The 25,443-nt window shown below is 38.3% G+C and overlaps 1 protein-coding gene and 1 long non-coding RNA gene across 4 annotated transcripts in view; one reads left to right on the top strand and one right to left on the bottom strand.

Moving 5' to 3' along the window:
- LOC148937657 (uncharacterized) overlaps positions 1 to 20,606 on the top strand; it is a 167,969-nt gene extending 147,363 nt beyond the window's left edge. Inside the window, exon 3 of the long non-coding RNA XR_016138113.1 lies at positions 17,900 to 20,606. This is a non-coding gene — a long non-coding RNA (uncharacterized LOC148937657). The remainder of the gene's footprint in view (positions 1 to 17,899) is intronic.
- stet (stem cell tumor) overlaps positions 1 to 25,443 on the bottom strand; it is a 352,773-nt gene that overhangs the window by 301,903 nt on the left and 25,427 nt on the right. The window lies entirely within an intron of this gene.

The raw sequence follows: 25,443 nt of genomic DNA, 5'->3' as shown, positions 1-25,443 counted from the left end.
CTTTCCCGGTTCGCGCCAGTTTCGAAGTTATCGGCGCAAGTTAGCCGTGCAAGACGCGGAAAGGAGCCGCGATCACTCCTGGGAAATCTCGCGGAGCTTCCGAAAGAAGACAATAATTAGAACGTTCGCCATAGTACTTTCCGTCAGCGGCGTTTAACCGTCCATTCCCGGAGGCGACGGTATATATCCTGATTACTGTGAGAGATCGTTTCTTAACGTTTCAAAGCCAGGGGGATTGCTGATCGTTTCCGTGAACTTTCTCTTATTATTTTTGGATAACGGAATTCTCGCGATAATAATGATTCCTCATTACTAAGCGCGAATGCATTTCAAATTTTGCCAACTTTCTAATAATGATTTCTAACAATATCATATGTAATTTATTGTAGAACTTAGTACGGATAATTAATAAAAGTTTATAATATTATAGAGAAAATCAAATTATATAACAAATTTAGTCTCTCTCTTCCTTTTCGTAATTTACTTTGTATAATGTCCTGGCAATGTTTTCGCGTAGGTGTAACATGAATTTGAAGTTGATAATTGAAAATTATCGTTAGATATATTTTTTTAAGTTATCGTTAGATTTATTTTTTTAAGTTATCGTTAGATTTATTTTAATTAAAGGCAAAATTGTAATTGTAATTGCGTCGTTTGCATGTCAACATTATTAATTATAATCCTCGAGGCAAATGTTTAAACTCGCATAAAAACGTTTAAAGATTATTGCCAGGAAATGTTTAAAGATATGTAGAATATAAAACGTAGAATATAAATTATATATAGAATATAAAACGTAGAATATAAAAAAAATTTATGAGACTCATTGTAACATGACTTGCGCGTAGACTTGATGATAATTAGCTCTGCAGGAAACTTTGCGGCACGCACATACGCTATGCGTATAAACTTTTTGATGGCATAGATCGATGATATCTCGCGATTATAATATCGTGACAATGTTAAGCAAACGACCAGGCGACCAAAATATAAAAATATAACTATAAAAAATTTTCATGAGTTTAGACACACTTCGATAGTAAAAACAATCGCGCATGGCAACAATGGGACGCCTCGTGTACATACATACATAAAACATGCAAAACAGCGCGAAAGTATATCGTATATCTTAGATTCGAGAAATAACTGGCAAACAAATGAAAACACAATCGCGAACGACAAAGCAGACCAGTGACTAATGATGACAGATACTGGGTGTTAAATTAGTAGTAAAACTGAGAGAACGTATATGTCATTAATTATGCATTATTTGTTATTCTTGCGCTGCGAGATCGCGGACTATATGAATATTTTGACAATCGTCAATAATAATGGATATTCAATTAATCGATGTCTGCTTGCTAATAGCATAAATATTCTAAAAAATCTTTTTTCATCCGATATCAATGACATAATTTTAACATCCATTTTAAAATTTATTCGCGTAAAATGTGTCGCGTAAGAAAAGTCAATGAATTAAATTTCGAAACTACTTTAAAATATTTAATCAATTCCCAGTTTTCAAACTAAACTGAAAAGAATAATTATCTTTGTAGAACTTTCGTAATAAATCGCTGTTTGCTTATAAAAAATAACAATATCTGAGATATAAAATTATTATTCACTTCACTTTGTCAACACGTAATTCTTGTCAAAGCCGTCGCATATAATGCCGCATGGTAAAACACTCACGGGTATTTTATTCGCTGACTTTCACATTTCTCTTTCACCGGCTCAATTATCGATATTCCACCGCGCTACCGGAAACGAATAGGTCACCGGTAACCCTTTTTTCCTTCCCTTCCTCCGATGCAACTCGCAGTGTCGAACAATGATATTTTGCACAATGTCGTCGGCTGAGCGGATCGCCTGTATTCGTTCGTTCCGTCGCATCGGTGCGGAAACGCGACAGCGGATCATCCGGTTCGCTGTAAACGAGACGCCCGGAAGTTTCATCCGTTATTAAACAATTTCGTCGTATCTATCGGACCGCGGATCTCGCGATTCCGCCAAAAACTGTACCGCGCCCTATTGTAAGTGAGTTATAACTTCGGATCTTGTAACTTTCCTGCGCCTGGCTATGTCACTTCTCAATTAATTAAATCAATTAGCTATAGTAATTCCCAGTGAAAGTACTCGTTACAAAGTAATAATTTCCAACAGCAGAAAACAGCTAAAAGCAGATTATTTGTCCAGTTCGGGTTATTTGTTACAGTTCTAATTTCACGAGTACTTGTTAAAATTACCTTTTGAAGTTTGTTCGAAAATAGCAACAAAAAGAGAAAGAAACAGAGAGAGAGGGAGAGAAGCTTTATAATGCAATATTTCGGAGAGATAATCCACTAATAAGCATATTAGAAATAATGTTAGAGATATCGAGAAAAATAATGGACATACACATACATAGCATCGATATGCAGGCCTTCACACGATTCCATTTTTACTGCTAATACCAGATAAATATTCGTTAATTGTGCCCTAGCTATTGTCTTCTATTACATTAGACGTGAGCAATTTATATAAATGGGATCTCTTTCGAGCGCGAACGTAGAGATACGGATGGCTATCTATACCTGTCCGTATTGCATATTACTATTCCGTCGACCACGCCGGACGTCCGGTGTCGGTACAGGAAAACGCGTCTCGTTGATCGGGAAAGGTAGCTCAGCATGGTCATGCACGCAGGTACAAGCAGACATATACAGGGTATCCCTGATATAATCGATGATAAAAGTCAAAAAATATCGATCGATCGCGGTATCGATTAAATTTAATTTATTCGCGTAATTAATTTTTTTTTTTTAATAATCTCCCATTCTGTGATTATTTATGAGATCGCCTGTTAAATATCTGTACATTTCATTTGTTCACTTCACCAGATACCAGATACACTTAGCTATGTAAGCATTGGTTACACGCGAAGCACCCTGTATGCGAGGCGTGCCGCCGCACGAGTCCGCTCGCTTCCGCTTCGCGCGTTCATTCATTCTTTCACCTTCACCTACGCGCCTCTCACCATCCTCTCCGCATTTCCTCCATTCGTAGAATGAATCATCGAAGTCTCGTATCTCGACTACACCCGCGTTCATTCTTCGACAATCTCGCAAAATTCCCGACAAAATAACCGAAATTAATGATTCGCCGATGAAACGTGGCGTATCATTCGACTGGAGTACCCACGCGAAACGAGAGCGTTTGTAACACAATGTCATCGGACATTTTGTGCAAGATTAATCGCGGACTATAGAAAATGTTTTGTGCAATAGATAAGATTTTATTACGACACTAAAGGCGTCTAATCCCCATATATCTAACAGGTATTTATATTATCGCGCATGCATTTACAGCCACTATGTTACAGTAATTCTTATTCTCTCTCATAGCATTTACAGTCAATTATTCGTAATATAATGCCTGAGGAACTACTAGTTGAAAAAAATGTGAGCAAACGAGTTCCTGCATCTGACTATAGCGACCGGGCTTTTCATCGATCTCGTATAAAGCTGGTATGAAATCGCGCGTTGCAACGTAAACTCCGTTTCGCTCAGTCCTCGACCAGTCCGGAATTAGCAGCCATGCGGTTGATTTCCGGCTGCAAATCTCCGAATCCACGATTAAATCGTCGTGCCGATTGGCGTGCCGGTCGCGGAGGGACCGTCGGTCCCTCTTTCGCTCACGTATCGCGTTAACAAGCCGCCGTACAATAGCTATTATTGTCCGGCCGGTAGGTAGGTACGTAGGTACTAGGTAGGCGGAGGTAATAGAACGTGAAAACATGTGCATATGTGTTGAGGGTCCCTAGCCCCAGCCTCGTGCCTACGTGGCCTGCCTGCGCACCTCCTACGGGCGCGAAAGCACACGTACTCGACATTGGCGGCGATCGCGAACTTTCTCACGGGGACCTGCCGACCGCGATAATGGCCGGCGTTACGCATAATAATGCCGACGTGATTGCCCCTCGCAGCCGATTTCATCGGACGCTGCGCATAAGCTAGTAGAGCTCGCGCTTTAACAGCCCTATACATCTCGCACGTCCATTCCGCGACAACAAATATTTGCGAGCGCAATTTCATGAATTATCAAGCGAACAATGCCCTGAATGAGTGCCCTGTCTCTATTACTTTGTAATTACTTTGCATAATTACTTTGTAAAATTGTTTTATCCGAGAAAGAGAAACTTGAAGTGAAATTGAGACTTTATTTTTTACAATGTTTTACTAAGACATTTTACTAAGATATATGTATGTTTTGACTTATAAATTTATATAAAAATAATCATATTTTATGTGGATTATATAAAAAAAATTTGGGCAAACCCTAGAAAAATAAATAACTAATACTTTTAGAGACTCTCGAGTTTTATAAGCTTGTTTAAAGATATTTTATATAATTTACTTAATGTTATGAATGTATTTACTGAGAAAAATGGAAAATTTTATTTATGGAAAATTTTTTTTAGGAACCAGATTTGCCGTGTTATAAACATAAATATTTTGAAAGATATGTAGTTTCAAATATGTAGTTTGAATACAGAATAAAAATTTGACCGCAATAGTATATTTTATTGAAGGGATGAAGAGCCTGATTTTTTTTTTTCGATATTCGCCGCCTATGCGTACACATATGGTGGAACATATAGCTATCCGAAACGGACGGTCCCCGGGTCACCTTGTCGTCATCGACTCCTCGTCGGTATCCATCGGGTGCGAACGAAAAGATTCCGGTCACGAATCCTCTTCGGGCTAGGAGTCACTCTCACCGCGAAAGATCGCGCCTCCACTGGATCGTTCCTCCCATTCTTAAAATGAAATTGCACGATTACCTTTCGTTTCACGCTTTCTACACTCTTACGCGACGCATACTTCTTCACGCCACGTGTTATTCGATAGAATAACTCTGCCATTTCTCCAAGAATGAAACGCAATGGTTGTTCTCCCGTAACGGACAAATACATGATGCATCAAAATCGCTTAGGTTTGTCAAAGCATAAAGACAACAAGAAAATATCTAAATATATAGAAACAAAAATGCCTACAATCTTTATTACAATGCAATTTGTACTGAAATAAATAAAAATAGAATTTGAATGTGCCATTAAAATTAAAGGAAATATTACAAGATTGTATTACAAGATTGTACGTGGAAAATCAAATGACTGATATATCCATTTAAAAAAAAATCTTCCCTCCCGTTTGTCCCTCGAAATTTTATTATACGGTCGTTGCAGAGGCGTAGGTGGTGACACGGCAAAGTCCAGTCGGGCGTGTTGCGGTCGCGCCTACAAATTGGCAATTAACGCTAGCCAAACGCAGACGCCTAGGGACTAACTATGTTCTCTCGTATCTCGAGGGTGTATGGCAGGTTTTGCAACACCACTCAGTTCCTGACGAGTCTCCTATCCCCTCTTCCTCGAAAAAGATGATTTTACGAGCAGCTACCGTGGCAACGTTGAGGGTGGCGCGGAAACATCAACCGGTTTCGACAGGAAAATGGCTTGGGAATGACGCCACAAAATTCCTCCAAAGTGAAATGCTCACGTCCACGGTATGCTAGCAAGTTTAACACATCGTACAAATTAACGAAATGTTTTTGTGTATCTGTTTAAGTGTATCTTCATTATCTATTTCTTTTTTTATGCAAGTTTCTTTGATGTGTCAATATTGGATAAATGTGTGCAATTTATTTTGTTTAATTAATGCTATCTGGAAAAAAATGAAATTATAATTTTCGAAATATTCAGCACGTAAAAATGACGGACTATATGTAAGATTTCTAAGATTAAAAATTGGCAATAATTTAAAAAATGGGTAGTCCTCTTCTTCATGAAGAGATGGACTTCATTTCGTAACGTTTCAGCGAACAAATTTCATTTTCCTGCGAGAACGTTATCCATCGATAACGCGGCCGCAATCGACCCAAAATTAATTCCACACTATTCACGGCAGCGAACGGTATTGAAAATCGGGGGCGTGAGATTGCCGGAAGAGGGAAGAGACAAAAATCAGCGGCGTTTTTGGAGCGACGCGCGACGTCACGTTCGCACGTTTGCTACGGCCATATAACCACGAACGTGCTATCTGCTATCCAACCGCGCTCATATAAATCCGAAACTGTCTGCCGATTTTTCGAGAGGGACCCTAATTTTTGTGGCAGAACGATTCTCGACCAATTTACTGCTGCGCGCGGCGCACAAAAACGCAGTGCCTGCTGGCGAAAGAATGAGTGAATAGACGTGACAAGGTGTCTGCGGTATCATAGAAATTAAGAAATTATGACCGTCTGTTGGCCAAACGAAAATTGAAAAGATAATTTATTGTCAATAAATAAATGGTAGCGCGATATGGAGTCTTTCCATAGCCGTTTTTTTATCAATATATCATTATTTCATATGCAACATGGTTTTGAACAGCTTATATCGGTATCATGAAAATTTGATAGGGAAAGATGTAAAAATGCATAAAATATTTATTCGATCTAATATGGAATTTCAATACTTGCATTATAACTTTTCCAAAAATAAATGATATTGCTGGGTCAAAAAAGAACAAATAATCTTATAGAACTGGAAGTATAATATCATTGTAATGAGATACGATTTTCTATATGAGCATGGGGCGAAATGAGAATTGAACTTCTCTCAAAGCGAAAAAAAAAAAATAAAAGGCAATTTTCATGGCCGAGAGTGAACGAATCGATTGTGTCGTTTGCTTCTCGCCGGATCGCTTACTGTGGCGCGACGGCGGAAATCGGTCGAGCGCGACGCAATGAGACAGAATTAAGAAAGACATCTGAGACAGACTGGCCGGCACGACGACTGGTAAGAACCAAGAGGCGAATTCCTTTTACGAAGATCCATGTAAAGGATACCTCCGGATGAGCCGTATGAATTATCTCTACACCTCGGTATCTCCCGCCGGTAGCTCCGTTCGCGACGCTTTTTGTTGCGCAATCCGTCTGCTAGACGGTAATATAAGAGATGAGAGAAAAAGAAAGAGACAGAGAGAGAGAGAGAGAGAGAGAGAGAGAGAGAGAGAGAGAGAGAGAGAAGAGAGTGGTAAATAACTCACCGTAAAACTCGATCTACCTCATCGTCGTTAAACGACATTGGGGAAGTACCGGCATCGTTTGCCAGGAATAACTCCCACGAAATTCACCGTACGAATTGTTTATTTGGAGAATAGTGTGAATGAGCCCACTTTCGTAAATCTTGCTAAAAGCAGTGCAATCTCGATAAATGCTTTGATAGTTATTTCATTATTACGTCAATTATAAAATTCATATTATTTTAAATCCATTGATAAGACTTTAAAAGCAAACGGTTTATATGATTTTAGTCATGTTAATTGTCTAATCTTAGGTTAGCGCTAATCGTCGATGAATAGATTCTCGTGGCATCTCAACGGAAATATCATTGTAGATAAAGACGATAAGAGGCAAACCGTTAGAGGAGCAAATTAAGGTTCGTCGACTTTCCTCGTTCCCGATCTCGAAACTCGATGCCACGCGGGTCAGCGGCACGCGGTTTTACTTCTGATAAGTTTTGACATCCGGCAAATATCTTGTGTGTAATTGAGAACTTGCGAATTCATTTTTGTAGAGAAGTCATGGGATCAGAGATGCTCATTAAACGGCGTACAGCGTCGGATTACATGTCGCCGTTGTCTTTTTCCATCGACTTCTCACCAGTGGTCAGAATGCGCGATGCACTCCACAATTTTGCTTCTCGCCACTTCGTTTCCTCGAAAATTGAGTTTCCTCCTCGAGAAGAGATAGAATCCGAAGTAAAGTTTTTACTGAGAAAAGAATCGTAAGAAACATTGTCAAGAAATATTAGATTTTATCTGATCATAAATATTGAGATTTCACATTGGTATAAGCCGATCTTAATGAAATGTATTTCTCTCATTTGTGCTAATTATTGAAATATGCAAAGTAGATAAAATATTAATTTTTAAAAGTATTTCAAGATAAATCGAGAAGCATAATCATTTAAAAAGAAGAAGATAATAAAAGAATAAATGCATGTGTTACGTAAATCAAAACAAAAAGAAATATTCTAATTTTTGTTTGGAACATTACGACATATTCACGTCCCTCAGATTTTAAGAGATATCCAGTATATCAAATGTCTGAAATGGAAAAAGAAAATGCGACTGTAACTCATGGAAAATCAGCGAGCAGAAAAACGGGGAAACTTTTATTTTAGAGAACTTTTAGAGAACAATTTTTTGTACTGCCAAGATAGAGTATGAATCGCAATTTCTGCTAAATGCTAATCAGTTAAGCTATAGGAGTTAAACTGAAATTGGTCACCAACAAACAAGGATGACGTAAGCAACGAGTATTATCTGGCCTCGATGTCACGTAGAGATACTACCGAGCGGGTTGTAAATAAAAAGGGACCGTTTGATAGACGCATCTGAAAAAACACATGTTATCAGACTCGCAAATCGATGTAATCCCATGGACACCAGTTCTCCATTAATCAATAACGCGAAACGCTCATTAAGTAGAAGGTATTTGCATACAAAAGATACCATATGGAAAGTTCTACTAAACCATTGTCGTCTTTGCACAGATCAACCTCTATGATAAATTTTACATTTCAATATGAGTTTATAATTTCTTTCTTAATGTTTTTAATCTTTTAAAAATAGAATGTTATACAATAAAAACACAATGAAACGCTCAGTGCACACAAATGCAACAAGGGATGTCGCGACAAAATTGAAGAACTAAGGGCGCTTTCGACATCCCTCGAGACGCGAGAATCGGAAGAATCGTCGGGTAACGTCAAGGGGCAAGATAAAGGTGCATCAGATACGCGGGGATGGGATGCTTTTTTTCGCACGTAAAATACGAGAATCGGGGATGTACACCTGCGACATAAGACGCGCCAGCAGCATCCCGCCACTTCGGAGTTCTCTCACACCCCCGCGAGAGATCTCGGGGCCATGAAAGGAGAATAACAACGTCGAATTCCTGCGATTCACTTCGAGCGCAAGAAGCTTGCATTACCCCGCGAGCTCGTGTCTGCCACGAGGAGCGTGTTCCGGGGGATGATATATACCTCCGACGACCCGATATGGAATCGTCCGGAACCCCCGTTTGTCTGGTATGCATAATCGCGCGCTATTCATTATCCGCGACAGTAGTCGGGTCGAAATGCTAATCGGTCCGTTTCTTCTGAGCTATCACGCTTCCGAACAGGAGGGGAGTGCAATTTCGATTTATGCAAAAAGCCCTGAACGCGTTTTTCGCTAGGGCAACAAAACCAGCTCGAGTCTAATATTTCACACGTTGCACACGAGAGATCTGTCGGATGTTCTGATTGGCTGTGCTCGATGAGGAAGGAAACAATTTTTCGAAGGGACATTTTTTTCCCTACTCGCACGACACACGCAATGTTTTTCAGATATTATTGCTGATATTTTTATCATTTCTGTTGATAATTTTCACATATCGCGCTTATGCATTCATAAAGACACATCTCAAAAAACAAGTAACTGCATAATACAAACATATTAAAAAAAAATATTATAATGATCGTAATAGCAATTACAAAGTATAATTACTTTTAGAACACATTATTACAAATCAGATGTTTCGATAAACAAGAATATTTCGAGAAGATGAACTCGTTGAAAGTCAAAACAATCTAGCACGGATAATAAAAGGCAAAATTGGGATGCAATTCGAAAAATCATTCTCTGATGGCGTCTCCATTTCTCTCACATTTGGTCCACAGTAGCAGCAGATGTTTTTAACGAGAGTTCCATTCTATATACCCACCTTTCTCTATTGGCCCTTGAACCTCTACAGACGGCTGCTGTTTAACCACAGTGGCGGCACAACTTTTATACCACCTGCCAAGACATCGCCTTGGATTTTCGATTTCGTTGAACTGTTCGAAAAACCTGATTGAGAACAAAAATATTGCGGACAAAAATAACGTACAGGAATAATGTAATCAAAATGGAATAATAAACGTCAGGCGCATAGTATTAAATTAAATCACACGCTTTAAGATATTAATTCCGGCTATTTTAACATAGGTAATTGTAAATAACGTATAATAATATAATAGATTATTGCCCGTACATAATAATAATTAAACCGGTTTCCATTATTTTATACGAGTTCGCAAGTTATATATAATAACCGTGTTTAAATTCATCTACAAGTTGCGCATAAATTAAATGTACAATTCATACGAAGCATCAATTTGAATTAGCAGAATAAATTAAATTTGGTACGTATATAATATCATGTAATCGCATGTATCAATTAATATTTAGCGAACTTCATATTTATAGTTTTACTTAACATTTTTATTAAATATTTCGCCTAATTTATTATTAATTCATCTAATTTATTATTAAAATGTACGCCTAATTTCGAAAACAATTATCACGTTGCAGATCGTTTAAGCAACCGCGAAAATGGAACAAGAAGATAAATTCGATACCACTTTTACTACATCGCTAATTGATCGGAAATTGCTTGCAAAAATCCACCGTTTTTGTGTCTCGTTCTGCAAGCAATAATCCGATAATTTTTATGTTTCTTATGAAGAAATCATAATGAGAATTTACCGTTTGTATTCGCGTGGATGATACGACGTTATATCGCGAGAAAGGAAGTTACGCGGTATGCAATACCGTGTATTGCGGGAGAGCAGATCGAATATAATGAGCATTATAATGCGCCGTATTCCGACTGCTAGCCTTTCGCGCCTATTCGTGCCTATTCGTTTACGTGCAAACGAGGATAATATCGAATGGAACAAAAATCAATTCCACCTCTGAGGTATTAAATTGGAAATGTCGATATGAAGCAGACACAAACATAAATATCCAATAATTACATAGATTATTACAACATTATTTATATTATTCTGTTATTCATATTCCATCATTATTTTCATTGTTTATCACGGACGAAATGTTGAAACGCAATGTGTTATATTGTTATTAACACTAAAAAATAATAACATTATATTGCAATGGAGATGAAGAGATAATAATTGAGATAATATTAAAATTTTTGTCCCCTTTCATTCACTGAAATATAATAAATCGTCTATTCTCATAAACGTACTTCTCCAATATTGTGCAATATGATATATAATTTTTTTTGCTCTTTTGCAATTCACCCTGACGATTAATCCCTTCAATTTTCTGAAACTAGAAATCGAACCGATTTACAGTTATTCCCTCCACAGACGGATGCGCATGTTGATGAAACGACCTGAGGATAAATTAGATCTGCCTCTAGAAATCGAAAGAGCGGTCCGTTCTTCCGCGAGACGACGGGGAATTTGGACCGTTTGCCACCTGTCGATGCCGAAGCACGTGCCACCACCTGGAAGCCCGCTCCATAGCTGCAGAAGTGCAGTCGATGCACCGGCTGCGTCACTTAGCCGGCTTTGCAGGAACATACGTGACGAAGTCGCATGTGGCTAATGCCGTTTATACCTTATCGTTTCACATGATCGAGCATAATGGAACTTGAGCATTGTGAATGCATTACGATTTTTGAACAATTCTATTTACTGCGTAAATAAAGCTATAGAAAAAGATCCCTTTAAAAAATAATAATAATCGCTTGATTAATTCATATCGGTAGATTGTATAAATTTTTATTTAATTAATAGCACTTTGATTTTATCCTTATCGTATTGACGATGTTAATATATGTGAGAATTTATTACTATGTACGGAAATTCTATTCACAGATTTGATATGTGTGGCAAGATAAACGAAGAGGTATATATATATATATACACGTGTATAAATACGTAATTCTACTAAATTAAAATTTGACTAATATTATTAAAGAAAAAGAAACATTAATATCAGTCATTCCTACTAACTAGTTATTGTTTTATTCCACCACAATTATATTTGTTCCAAGTCAGTCGGCCGTAACGATATCGTTGAGAACTCTGATTACCATAATTCTATTTTCTTTGAACGGATGAGTCAGCTAAGAAGTAGGACGAGAAATAGACGGGGGAGGTTATCGCTGTAATCGAAGCGATCCGCAGAAGATTGGCCAAGATCACCGTGCTTGCATCCAACGACCCTGACAAGAAGACGAAGTTTAACGCGTGGATAGTCAGGCGGTTTCGTCAAGCGTGAAGTTGAGACTTTGGCTCGTACTACCTCGTACTTCGTAGCTGCCGAACTTTGAAAACTTTGCATAATCACGCGGGAACAATTACGACGCTTTTAATCGAACACAACATAAGGTTGGCCTAATTCGACGTTATACAACCATCAAATACTTTCTCAAATTACATTATGCAAAACACTTCGAACAAGTAAAGAGAGTTAGAAAAAAATCGTTAAATTTTTTTCTTCAACTTGTCCCGAGGAATATTGCTCGAGGTCAAACTTCGTGTAAAACACGAATTAACGGAAGTATTATTAAATGCTTCTAACTTTTAGTAATCAAAGAGAATATTTTACATACTTTGCAACTTTGTCACTCTGAAAATATGAATGTTATCGGATTCATATTTTTCGGCCGGGTGAAATTTTATAATGTTTACGATGTCCACATGTGAGAAACGACATAAACAGCCTTATGTTCGCAATAGGAAAAAAGAGGAGAAAGAAATCGTGCTCGTTGTGAATCGAAACGTGACGCGTGTACATTCATGCCGGCAAATCATCAAGTTTCATCGCGGTTATGTAACAATGCAAGCCTTTAATTAAACGACGTGTGTGAGTCGTAAGGTTCAATGTAGAAGCGACGAGGCGTATAAGCAGGTCAGAGACTGGCGCCACGACAGCATTATCCAATGAAGCGGACAAATTATTCTATATAGGATAATCGCTTCTGCTGCACCGACTCTTCCTCCTCTTCTCATCCGGTCCACACGGCTCGCCAATGAGCCGTGATCTCTTCTAGGAAAACGCCTCTTGCCGTTTGCGTTACTTGTTGCGCATCGATACTCCAATCGGCTGTAAAACTATCGGTTACGCACCAAACGCGAACATACGCGTACCAAAATTCATAAAGTGTATATTGTATATTGAATTACGCACTGACGTTCAACAATACGTGACGTTTTAATATGTAAACGCAATGATCGATGCACTGCGAATATGTTAACTAAGTGTAAATAAATAAGCGAGATGTTTCATGAAAAACATCATATATTAGCAGAATATTAAAACATTTGAACAATAATAATACCACTATTACTCACTCGCTATTGTGGCGTTTTAAAATATAAACAAAAAAAATAAATTTTCTCTCTCTTCCTCTCAATTTCATCAGTTTTTTCCAAATAATTCGTTGTATTTAAAATCTGTTTATTATTTTTATTTCTATTGTTTAAATTATAAATATTCACATATTTATAGATTAAGGATTAAATTGCACGTAAGTTAATAATTTATATCGCCATTTTATTTATGTCGTGCGAAATCGATGCTAAAGTCAAACGTTGCACTCTTTAGAACATATGGCCTTACACCAAACGATAATGGAACATGAGGGAAGCATAGGGGCTCTATCGGTCTTGTTAGACAAATTACGAGATGAGAACCTACGGTCGATGTCGTAAACTTGCACGAGCAGGCAGTTCATGTGATCTCTGACGGTACTTTCGGAACCATTTTCGTTATCTCTTGTCTCGTTATCTTCTGCATGCTAAATTCCGACGTGGACGAATTCCATATGATCTCTATTATCCGCGATATCTCGAAAAATATTAACTTTTGACTATATCAATGATTCTTGAAAATATAATAAGTACCAAAGCAAGATTTACGTGGACTATCTTAATTAAGCGTATTTATCACTCTAATCTCTCGTTGTATGTTTGAGAGAATTGTTTAGATTATCCTCGGAGAATCATAAACTTGAATTTGATTCAAAGATTTACCAATTTTTTCTATCACATAATATTTGTCCATTAATGTGGAAAATAATCTTATACATATAATCATTTGAATATTTCAGGTATTAAAATATTATCGAGAATAAAGGATTTATTCTTTAAATGTCTAATCAGATTAAAAATGTAATAAGATTTTCCAACAAGATATTAATATATATATATATATATATATATATATATATATTCGTTCGCGACGACAAATGAAATAATTTTCTCCGCATTACATAATACCATCTCATTGTTTCTTGAGCACAATCACGTATACATATTAAAATCAATTGACATGTAATTATTCAGCATCGTGAATTCGAGGACCGACATAGCCAAACATGCCGGAGCCGATTTGTCTGTTCGCTTCTCTCGTGCAAACTCGTCCCCCGTAATATATTCGACCAACGGAATTCAGTAATATCACCGGCGGCGGCAATTAATGAGCGTACCCGCGCTCTACGCACATATTTTCCGCAAGACTGGAAATCGTAGCGCGACTGCGTCGGACTGAATGGCATATGTTTCCGGGATGGGATCTGCTTTCGCACATACACAGGGTGTATCAGAAACATAGCATGTTAGAAAGAAATTTTTTTGACGAATATAGCCAACTCCTTGTTGACATGGAGATCGACATATAATATAATCATTTTTTACATATATTAAAGTTGTTAGTAATAAAAACACACTTTTCGCAAACCAAGTGTCAAAAGTAAAGGAATGTTATTATTTAAATTAATTCTCAATTATTTAAATTAATCTTATAATTATAGTTCTAACTCTAATATATTAAAATTTCAAATATGATAAATAATCATGTGTGCGTGTTTAAAAAAAATTTGCATTTAGGAAAAGCACAATTTGTGAAAAATAACAAAAATTCATCGAGAATTTCTCTTAAAATATCACAAATTTTCATTCTGGAACACCGTATGTATACATGCGAACGTTACGCGCGCGGCTAATGCATCGCGCGATTTTATCGGCGTAATCAGCCGTAATGCGTGCGGATCTCCGCGACGCGTGATATCCCCTGATCCCCTCTTGCTGCGATGGTAGCGATAATGAAACGACGATTAATAACCGCGGTGGAGACAGTCTATGATTATGTAGAAAATAGGTCGCATGGCACGCGTTCACTTTGATCGCGATGAAACGTTTTATGAACGTTACTCATGCGCCGGATGAATTTGCAACGTAACCGATATTAGCAAATTTTGAAAGGCATATTCATTGCAATAATTTTAGAATAAACGGCACAATGCCGCTATACTCAACCGACACCCCATAATACGCATTGCGATTTTATTAATATCCAATCCCGTTCTGCATCGATAAATCCATTCAGATCCATTTCATATTCATCAGACTCACGAAATAAAAATTCTATAGAAAAAAATTTAATTTTATTTAACATATCCTTAATTTAAAAAATTAATTATTTCATTTGCCTGATGGCAGGAAAATGTCTTTACAATTTGAATAAGTGCTTTAATTCATGACACATTTATTTATGTTATAAGGGTATGCAAACTAATATTTAATATGTAAGATTTAATTGTGATTTGATGTAATTTAATTTTGAGGAAGGAATCCATTATTAATTACTTTTCATAGAGCTCAAAGTGAGCAGATGGGAACAGAAAAAAGTTTAATAATTTTAACGTCGCGATTCGCGGATGTCGAAGAGGAAGGATTCATAAACTTTTCGTGAAATGGATTCTTATCAAAATTTTAAATTTATCTACATCTTGGAGGGTCAATTTATTCAGTCGTTGACGACTTTATCATTCTATTCCGCAATTTTAAATAGTCGATCGAATATTTGACCTGAATATACCCGATATTTGTATCCATGAGGTAAGTGGCAGAGGTCAAATGCGTCGTTCAAAGGTGGAGGAATGCCGAAATGGAGGAACATTGCCATTCGTACTATCTTCACAAACGCTTTCTAAATTCGGATACGATCTCGGAGATCTTGGCGATTCAGAGCTGGTCGGGGACACCCGCCCTATCCGAGAAAGATCGAAGATTGAGGAAGGATCGGAGGAAGCGATTTACGTAATTTCCATAGAGGATAGCGAAGGACCCCCTGGAGGAGTTATGGCATCTCTTTGCATACGAACACGAGGGATCCATCTTAATCGAAAGACTGACGATGTAGCTCGTCCGTGTGCGCGCATTCAGAGCCGTATTCCCGACGACGGCCTTTTTCGTGCCGCGAATTGCATTTTTTACGCCCATTTCGTATCCACGCAACAGCCAACAGAACTAATCGCGACATCGTAGTTAATTTCGTTATACGTTTCATGCATTCCTCAACAGTGCGGGATAATTTAGCACTGTATCCCGGGAGTGACATGAAATTTTAATTTTGGCATCCGTGCGTCGGTGTTGTTGTATAATTAAACGTAAAAAATAGCGGGATGCAAAATGAAACATTTTTAAATATATTGAAAATGAAAGATATAGATGTGTGTGTCTCTAAATCATAAATCATGCGATTTCAGGTTCATATTAAAAACGTTGTGATTTGATAAGTTGTTAAGTTGCCTTTGTCACTCTAATTAATTTATTATATAACGATATAATTTATCTTTACATACATCTTATTCTCTAGATTAAGCAAAGCCTCCCTTACATATCGTATAATATATCTTTATACAATGACGTATCAATTTTTCCTTTCTCTGCCTTATATAATATTTAAAAAAAATTGATATAAATAAAAATATATTTTTATTACATTTTTCAATTTAAAATATAAATTACGTGCTACATAAAATAAAACGGATTATGTTTTCAAATAATCATAATGTATGTATATACCAGAATTATATTTGAATTCTTTATAATATAATGGAACACAGAGTGCTCACATTTGCAAATAATTTCTCTCTCTCTCTCTCTCTCTCTCTCTCTCTCTTTCTCTCTCTCTAACAATATTATAAATATTGTATAAGTAATTTATTATAAATAAAATATATAAAAAAAATGAAAAATACTTTCATTTGTCATTTTATAATTAAAAAGTCTTTTTCTAAAAAAAAATTTTTCTAAAAAAAAAAGTTTAACTTAATAAACGCCATGCGTATTTGTCTAAAAAATAATTCTATTTGATATGTACTTTTCATAAGCCACACAGAGGACGACAAAATATAAATCTTGATTTACCTCCTCTCTCTTAATTTACCATCTCGGCTGGCAGTAACAGTCCAGGGAAAAAAGCCAAGTCCTTGCAACAGCATTTCATCTTTGATTACCGTGCAGAGTCAACGAACCTACCTAACTCTAACGAAAATGGCTATATCTAGACATTTTTGATAAAACAAACGCGAGTTTCAATGCGATGCATCATTCAATACACATAATTATTTCCTCTGGCAAAAGTCCGTTTTCATTTATCATAAAAGATTCATTATGACATTTATTAGAAAAGAGATAATTTTAGTACTTATTTGTCATGCGTGATATCACTAAAGGAGATCAAATTACAAAAATATCTTTACATATTTATTATATAGAAATCAATAAAGAGATCATAAGTGTGGAATAGAATCCATATTTAAATTTAATAAGTTATCTTTTAAAATGCTTTTTTTTTTGTAATTATGACAAATGATAGTCAATACACGACAATTGGGAAGAAAATAATGTAAAATGTAGACGTGTTCGCTTCGCACACGCAAATGCAATTTTATAAAAATATTATCAATCATAGAAGAATTGCGTACTTTATATAGCTTATCATTATTACTGTATAAATTATGTCAATTGCAGCGGCAAAAAGTCAAAGAGCGAATAAAAAGTGAAAGAACCTCGCGAAATCGCTGGCGAAAAAAAGAGAGCATGCAGGGCAAATGGGGAAAGAAAAAAAGACGCCGGGGAAGGATGGCGGCGACGAAATAAACGTGTAAAAAGGACAACGCGCCGCGGCACGAGGAGAAAGCATTAAAGCACAAGGATGAAAAGAAGTCTCTTTGTGTTTTCCAGGTGAGCGTTATAAATGAGCTCCCGGAGGGAGGCGGCTGACAGAGAGGGTTGCTCAACAGAATGAAGAGAGCAGAGGGGCAGGATGCTATAGCCACACCTATGCCACCAGAAGCCAAAAACGAGACCACCATGAGGATCCTATCTATTTATGAAATGCCTTAGCGAGAAATAATATACGAATAGAATTTTTTTTCGCCAAACAAATTCAATCCCAATTTGATACTAAACTCATAAATGAGTTACTATATTACCACATTAATTAAAGATACATTTATCAAACACAAAACTTAATTAAAAATCTTAAATAATTAAATTTTTATAAAAAAATTTAAATTTCATATTCTTGATACAACTGCTAGATGAAATATTAAAAAAATTAAGAAAAATTAAGAAAAGTTAAGAAAAATTTTTCTTTGAAAAACAATAGTTTCTCTCGCAATTCTGGATTCATATTTTTGTAATCGATTTGCTAAACGTGAATCTAAATACCGAAATGTAGAATTCAGATCGTTCAAGGGAATAAAGGATCGCGCCATTACAAAGGGTAGTTAGTCACACGTCGTTCGTCTCGTTTCGGAACGACCACAAATAAAGTTCTAATGGTGGCCGCGCACAGTATATACCTCACGCCTCTGTCAGTGGATACAGGTGGCTCTTTTACAGAGATAATCGTCAACCCGGTGGTCCATCCACCGAAGCCGTACCTCTTCGCCAAATTGCTACTGCGGCTCATTATATTCGCGTCAGCGCCGCAGTCCGGCCGCATCTCGTGCAACCGTGCGTGAACGACGCAGCTAGAGGTGGCTAGTCCTCTTGATCTCCTCCCTCGACTTCTTATTTTGCCGGTCTCGTTTCGTGTCTACTTCGTACATTGTGAGCGGGTCAACCGGTTTCTCTCTCGTCGCGAATCTTCTCGCAGAATAATTCAATAGCGTCGCTAATGCCGCGCGATTCGGTCGCCTGCCACCGCCTTCCAATTTAGATATCGCGCGATAACTGTCGCATCTTTATTGATCGTCACCTGGCTTAGAATTCCGACAATGAATATGAATATTGAATTATCGTGCTGCTTCGTTCTACATTATGAGGTGGAAAGATTCTTCAAAATTTCATAATAAGAAAAGAAAACAGATCGAGTTCATACAAAGGAAGAATGACGTCGTAAGGAAGTGAAATGCGTCTATATACTTAAATGCGATGTTATCACGTATAGACGGAAATTGCGATATTTGTAAGACTAAAAGTGAGAACAGATTGTATGTTAGATTATTAAAAGTATAACTATATTAACATATATATTACTAAATGTTAATAATATTTAGAATATTATTAAATATTTGTAATCTCTTAAATAATACTTAAATAATACATTTTTCTTGCACCTATTAGTCCGGAGAGTCAAGTGATCCCAGCGAGCGATTAACACAGCGAAAGCCGAAATTCCTTCAATGAATTCCATCAATCTCCATTTTGATCGTACGCAATCATGATCCCTGAAGGTTTCCTCGAGTCTCCTTTGCGCAAGGATAATGAAAGCGAGGGACAGGTTCGTGCTCGGTGGTCGCGAGCGTACTCTAATCCAGGTACACCGAAGATAAAGCATATTGTATACAGCCGAGAGGAAGCCACCGGGGCCTGACAATGAACCAAATAAAGATGCGTTCACGCCCACGCGGAATTCCACCTAATGCCGACCGTAACGATTTTCGAAACGACACCGAGGCGATATCCTGACGCGCGCCACGGGGCGCGTCGCAGGTTGATCCAGAACAAGTGAACCCACACGAAGATGATTATCGTCTCACGTGGACACCCGGGAATATTGCGCCTCACCGTCCGTCGAGATCGATGCATTTCGAGCACCTGACTGTCGCGTGACTCACGTCTAAATTAGTCGATCTTCGCTCGGAGCGTCTCGCTGCTCTCTCAATCATCGATCTCGTCTCGCGCGCCAATTCTCGCCTCCGATATCACTTCCTAGATTAGAAGGTGGACTAGAAATTCATTTATCATCTATGCAACTAGTCGCTGATAACTTAAGTGTATTTTTGTGGAAATTTCATACAAATGAAACACTTATCTTCTTGAAAATTCTTTGTTAAAATGTAAATTTGTAAAAAAAAATGTAGATACTTTTTAGATGGATTAAGATTTATAATAAACGTTTAAAGATTATATACATTTTAGAAATGTTAAAGTAATTCGCTATATGTTGTCGACGGTACGTAATTCGATAGAGCTACGAAGCATATTTCACAATATTAAATTCTGTGGTAACGAAGAATAGTCCACGTGAAGAGGCCACCGGAACGCACAAAAGTGTTCAAGACATATGTTTGGTACCAAATAATGTCTCAGAAACCTGATATTAGGGAGGATCACGCGACGTTCTCCAAGCGATGCGAAAGCAGTTGATAATATATATTTTACGCACGAATTATGACCAACAAAAAATTGCAAAAGCCGTTTTTCATATTTGTGTATATATCTCTCTCCAACTGTTCTAGCTTCAAAATGTGCGCGTTTATGTTCTTCCTACGAAATAAGGTGCACAATAAAAATATTAAAAATATTAAAAATAGAATATCATAGAAGATATATTGAAATATAAACATATATAAACATTCTTAAAGAAATACGTTGTCAAATATTAATTATTCTCCAAAAAATAATATTAAGTTCATCTATGTGAAGATTATAATTTATTTTATTCGACAAAGTATTTATTTAAAATAATTTATTAATATAATAATTTTTTAAATTATAATTTTATGCCAAATTTCTGAATTCTAAAAAAAATTGTAAAATCAAAAATTAAAAAAATTACAGAAATGATCTGTATTAATAAATTCACAAAAAATTATTCAAAGAACTTGTGATTGATACGAATTTTAATAATCCGGATTGACTAACACTTGAATATCATCTCATTTCCTTTTATATAAGAATGTCTGCCAAGAATGTCTGCTCATTTTCTTTTATACAAGAATGTCAAGAATCATCATATAATCATCAAAAGTTATAATGAATTATCGGACAAATCTCTGAAGATAAGAATGATCATCGTGCCTCCTCCATGCGATATACAATCCGTCAATCCGCGGCCTTCGTATCGAACGATTCGAGCGAGTCGCCGCGTAACCTGTTCGCAAGTCCTGCCCAGGGAGCGAAGCGGCATTAATGTCAGTAATTGGAGAATCGAGGCTCTCGCGTGCGCTCGTGTTGCACATGTGTTGCAACGAGCTGCCGATTCCGGACCGGCCGGCAACCCATTCTTCACGTATGCTCGTCTCTCTCGTCCGCGACTCTCTCCGCGTCCCTCCGCTCGCCGTTCTTCCCTTTTTCGCAGGGAGGCGCGGCCGCGCTATCGTCTCCTCCTCGAAATCGAGCCGAACTAGAGAAGAAGGCCCGGGCCCAGACATCAGCTGTGCGCACATGCAAATTACAGTTCCACGATGCAACCATGCGTCCATATGGTGGTCCACCATTATCCGCACGATACTTCTCCGCCGCGTCTCGTAAACAGACGCATTGCGCGTGCTTTCGCGTTCACTCAACCTGCCTATTGCATACTCCTGTTTTCCCCCAAAAACGGCCGATCGCTCAACGATCGTTGGAACGTGCTTGTAGGGAGCTGTCTTCACATTCGTGTATTATTTCTGTACTAAATATCGTGCTTTGAATTACTTTAGTGACAAATTTTTTTTGAATTTAAACTATTTGAATAAATTTTAAAAATAAAATATTTAATTAAATAATTAAAGCGATTATTACTATTATTACTTGTGTTTTTAATTTTATTTAATCACAATTACTTGAAATGAGACGCAATGGTATTATTGACAAATCTTTTAGAAAGGACCACCTCTTAAGTTATCATTCTTAATTACTTGAAATCCGCAGATACTATCGTTATTAATTTGCATTTTCGTTAATTCGTTAATTTATCAAAAAAATGCTTTCTATATACTGTTACTTGTAGTTTTATATTAATGTTTCGACAGTCTTGCTGAAGACAAAATTCTTTAAAATAAAATAATAGATATAACATCGATTTTACGACATCGAGCATACAACATTGACTGTGATCGATATGCTATCGAAACAGCTCAGCGAAATATCGAGAATAGAACAACGAAGCAACATCGAAACGCCCATATTCCGCCCGTAACTTGTCCGTCCCGGATCAAGGACCAAGGATCGTCGGAGAGACCTGACATGCCGATCTCCTACACACCCATGTATATACGTATATAAAGCGCGACGGGGAAACTTCGGGAGGTTTAAACGGTTCCGAATTCGCCGGAGATTTCGAGTCTCGCGACGCTACGAGTTCCACGAGCGCACGAATGCCTTGTCTCGTAACAACGTCATCCCGTGTCGGAATCGTCGCCCGGGAGAGCACGGTTAAGAATGTTCCTCGGGACGTCTTCTAAAGCACGAAGCAAAGGGTAAGCGAAACAACGAAGCCACCCTTCCTGCGAACGTTGGAATGTCATCGCGACTCAGGGGAGCTCGCCGAGAAACGGGCGAATACCGTCGAGCTATTTCTTCCGGAATTCCTAGCGGTTTCACGGATCCTGCCATGACACTTACATCCCTCGCCCTCTCTCGCCATGCCGATGTTTTCCTCCCCTTTGATGCTAACCGCGGAAGCTACCAGCGTGCAATATTACGGCCCTATACTTTGTACGGTGATTTTTTATTAAATCAGCGTGCGATTAGCTTCTTATATAAATATCTTATACAAATATCTATTAGGTTACGATAATAGGTGCAATAAAGCGATTGTTTTTTAGATAACTATATTTGCAAAATACAATATAGCTTGATTTTACGTACAATTGATATACGACAAAATAAATTTTCGTGATATCCTATAAAATACAACTTGCCACCCAATGCGTGCGCAATTTCATTTCCGGTTTCTTTAGATAGATAACAAATAGTAGATACATACATATCAACTGAAATTATACATATTCGAAATAATCTCGTAGAGGAAGGAAAATGGAATCGGGTCCAGGGTGGGTCCCGAGCTGAATAAATGGATCTCGAAGGACGGCGCGTCGCGTTGCAAGACGTACGAGTGGAGTCCGGGAGGAAGATCGAATTAAACGATTCGTAAGATCCCTCGGGAGCCGAGTGATGGAAGAAGCGAAGGAGAGATAGCAACAAGGAAGAGAACGAGACAGAGAAGTCGACAATCGCCAGGCGGCGTAGAGCAATGGGACGACAAGAAAGGAAAAGCCCGTTTCTTATCGTTGAAGGAACATCTCCTCTTTCTCGAGGATACATCATGAATACATGTGGAGGAAGAGCGGAAAAGCGTTTCGCGATTCGGATGGAGAGGGCGAGAAATCCATTGAAGGGGCTGGGCAGAAGGGAAAGGAGGGAGGCGGATCCGCGCGATGTAATTCGTAGCAGCATGTAAATGCACGGAAGATATTATTCATGAAAGATGCCAGGTTGCGGGTGCAACGAGATGAAACAAGATTCCCGAGGCAGGTCGAATCCGACGACGACGACGAGGACGATGACGACGGAGGCGACGGCAGTGGCGGTGACGGCGGCGGTATCTTCGTCGTCCTCGCCATCATCGCCGAGATCGGTTATCGAGATATGAATCAGCACTAATGCCTTGTTTTATGGGGTAACACCAACCGACTCGGGCTGGCCCAAGTTTGGCCGCTGTGGTCACGCAGCCTCACGCTGAGGTTTGCATGGAATTTCAAATAAAGCAAAAGACAAAGGCCCCGTCGTCAGGTGCTATCTCGCACTTTATATACACATCGGGATCAGAAGCCGTCGGCAAGATCCTCTTCGAAGGAGTAATATTCATAAGCTCTTTCCAGGAAGCGTATTCGTCATGGCGTATATACAGTAGACGTCTCTGTTTCTGCAGCTCTCTATCCCCCAGAGAGATCTTCCGGGCCTATCTCGAGCCTGGAATCGTTATGCAACGGTACGGCTTTAGTATCGGCCGCAAGACGAATTATGATTATGATTCTGGAAATGGCTTCTCGTCTGCTTTGCATCTGGAATTGTTATACTTCGCCGACATCTTGAAACATTTGAATGAGCTTATAGAAAGACAGGGCGTTTTGTTAATAACGTAATATCAAATTATGTTTATTTCACGTTATTGAAACTTCATACTTACTTACATACTTATTATAAAAATTAATAAACGATTGATACATTATGATCAATTATCAATGAGAAAATTATTTTATTTATGTAATATTAAGATATAGATCTTGTGGGACTTTTCATATATAATACGATAATCGTGATTGATTAAAATATCTTATTAATTTAGTAAATATTTTAGCTCAATCATAAAATATGTAAACGTGCAGTTTATTTGCATGTACATTTTATTTGCAAATGCTAACAAATAAAAATACCGTCGTGAAAATGATTTTTTTCTTCGAGAAGAGAGAGATAAATATAATCCCGCTTGTTCTGTAACAGTTTGCATTTTAAGAGTGATTCAAGTTGTTTGGGCTTGGACGCTAACCATCGAAAAGGTGGGACAGAACGAGTAGAAATAAAAAATAAAAACGAAGAAGGAAAAAGAGGCGGAGGAGGAGATGGAGAAGATGGGCATGAAAGGGCTCGCACCGCGGAGAAGAAGGTAAGACGGTTTACATCTTTGTACGCGACACACCTTCTCCACATCGATTCTCTCTCGGGTCGCCTTCTCGCGCATTTTTTCTTTAAACACCGTCCACACAACACGTATACACGATGTGAACACGAATGTGCACGCGTGACGCAAACGCGGGCGGAGAACGCTCGTCTGAATTACCGGCTATACGTATTCAAATGATCGGCCGTTTGCATTTTTATAAAGGTGAGAGAGAGGTAAGGTCTGCACCATCCTCTTTGTCTCCTTCACATACCTATCTCACGAGCCACCTCCCCCTATTCTCCCCATCGCTAGCCATCGCGTTCCCTTCCACCCCTGATTCTCACCAACTCCATTCCACTTTCGAGACGGTCCTATATATCGATATCTATCTGTGCTTACGTAGATTTCTGCTTGTTCTGTAACACTGTTACGGAATATCAACAAAAGAGAGGGAAAGAGAGAAGGTACAAAATGGAGGATAGATACGAGAAAAGCACCTCAAGTGTGTCGAACTGAAAACCGCTGAGTTTGCGCGGGAGGCACGTAATCGAGTGCCGGATCCGACTTTACAGTATCGTAGTACCAAGCAGACTACAAATGAGCGGGTAGGGACGACGAGTATCTTGATCCCGAAGGATCAGCGGTTTTAAACGGGCCCCTGAAGTCGTACCCGCGGCCCTCATTTGCCTCGCTACGAAGCCTGCCTGAGAAAATTGCGGCGTTAACAGTTTCAAACCTGCCATGCGCCCCGTTCCTAAGCATTCGCACGTGGTTTAACGCCTCTCCGCGGAACCGCCAAGTGTGCTACCGAGGGATTGTGCCTCGTGTTCCGCGTGAGCGATCATTTTTATCGCACGAATGCGTCGCGCACCGTCTTAGAGTTGTTGCAAACCAGCCCCGAATCTCG

The sequence above is a fragment of the Pogonomyrmex barbatus genome, unplaced genomic scaffold (assembly GCF_055798465.1).
Source record: "Pogonomyrmex barbatus isolate J1 unplaced genomic scaffold, ASM5579846v1 scaffold12, whole genome shotgun sequence".
In the NCBI taxonomy this organism is placed as follows: Eukaryota; Metazoa; Arthropoda; class Insecta; order Hymenoptera; family Formicidae; genus Pogonomyrmex; species Pogonomyrmex barbatus.
Note: the sequence above shows the minus strand (reverse complement) of the source record. Positions and strands in the feature narration are given on the sequence as shown.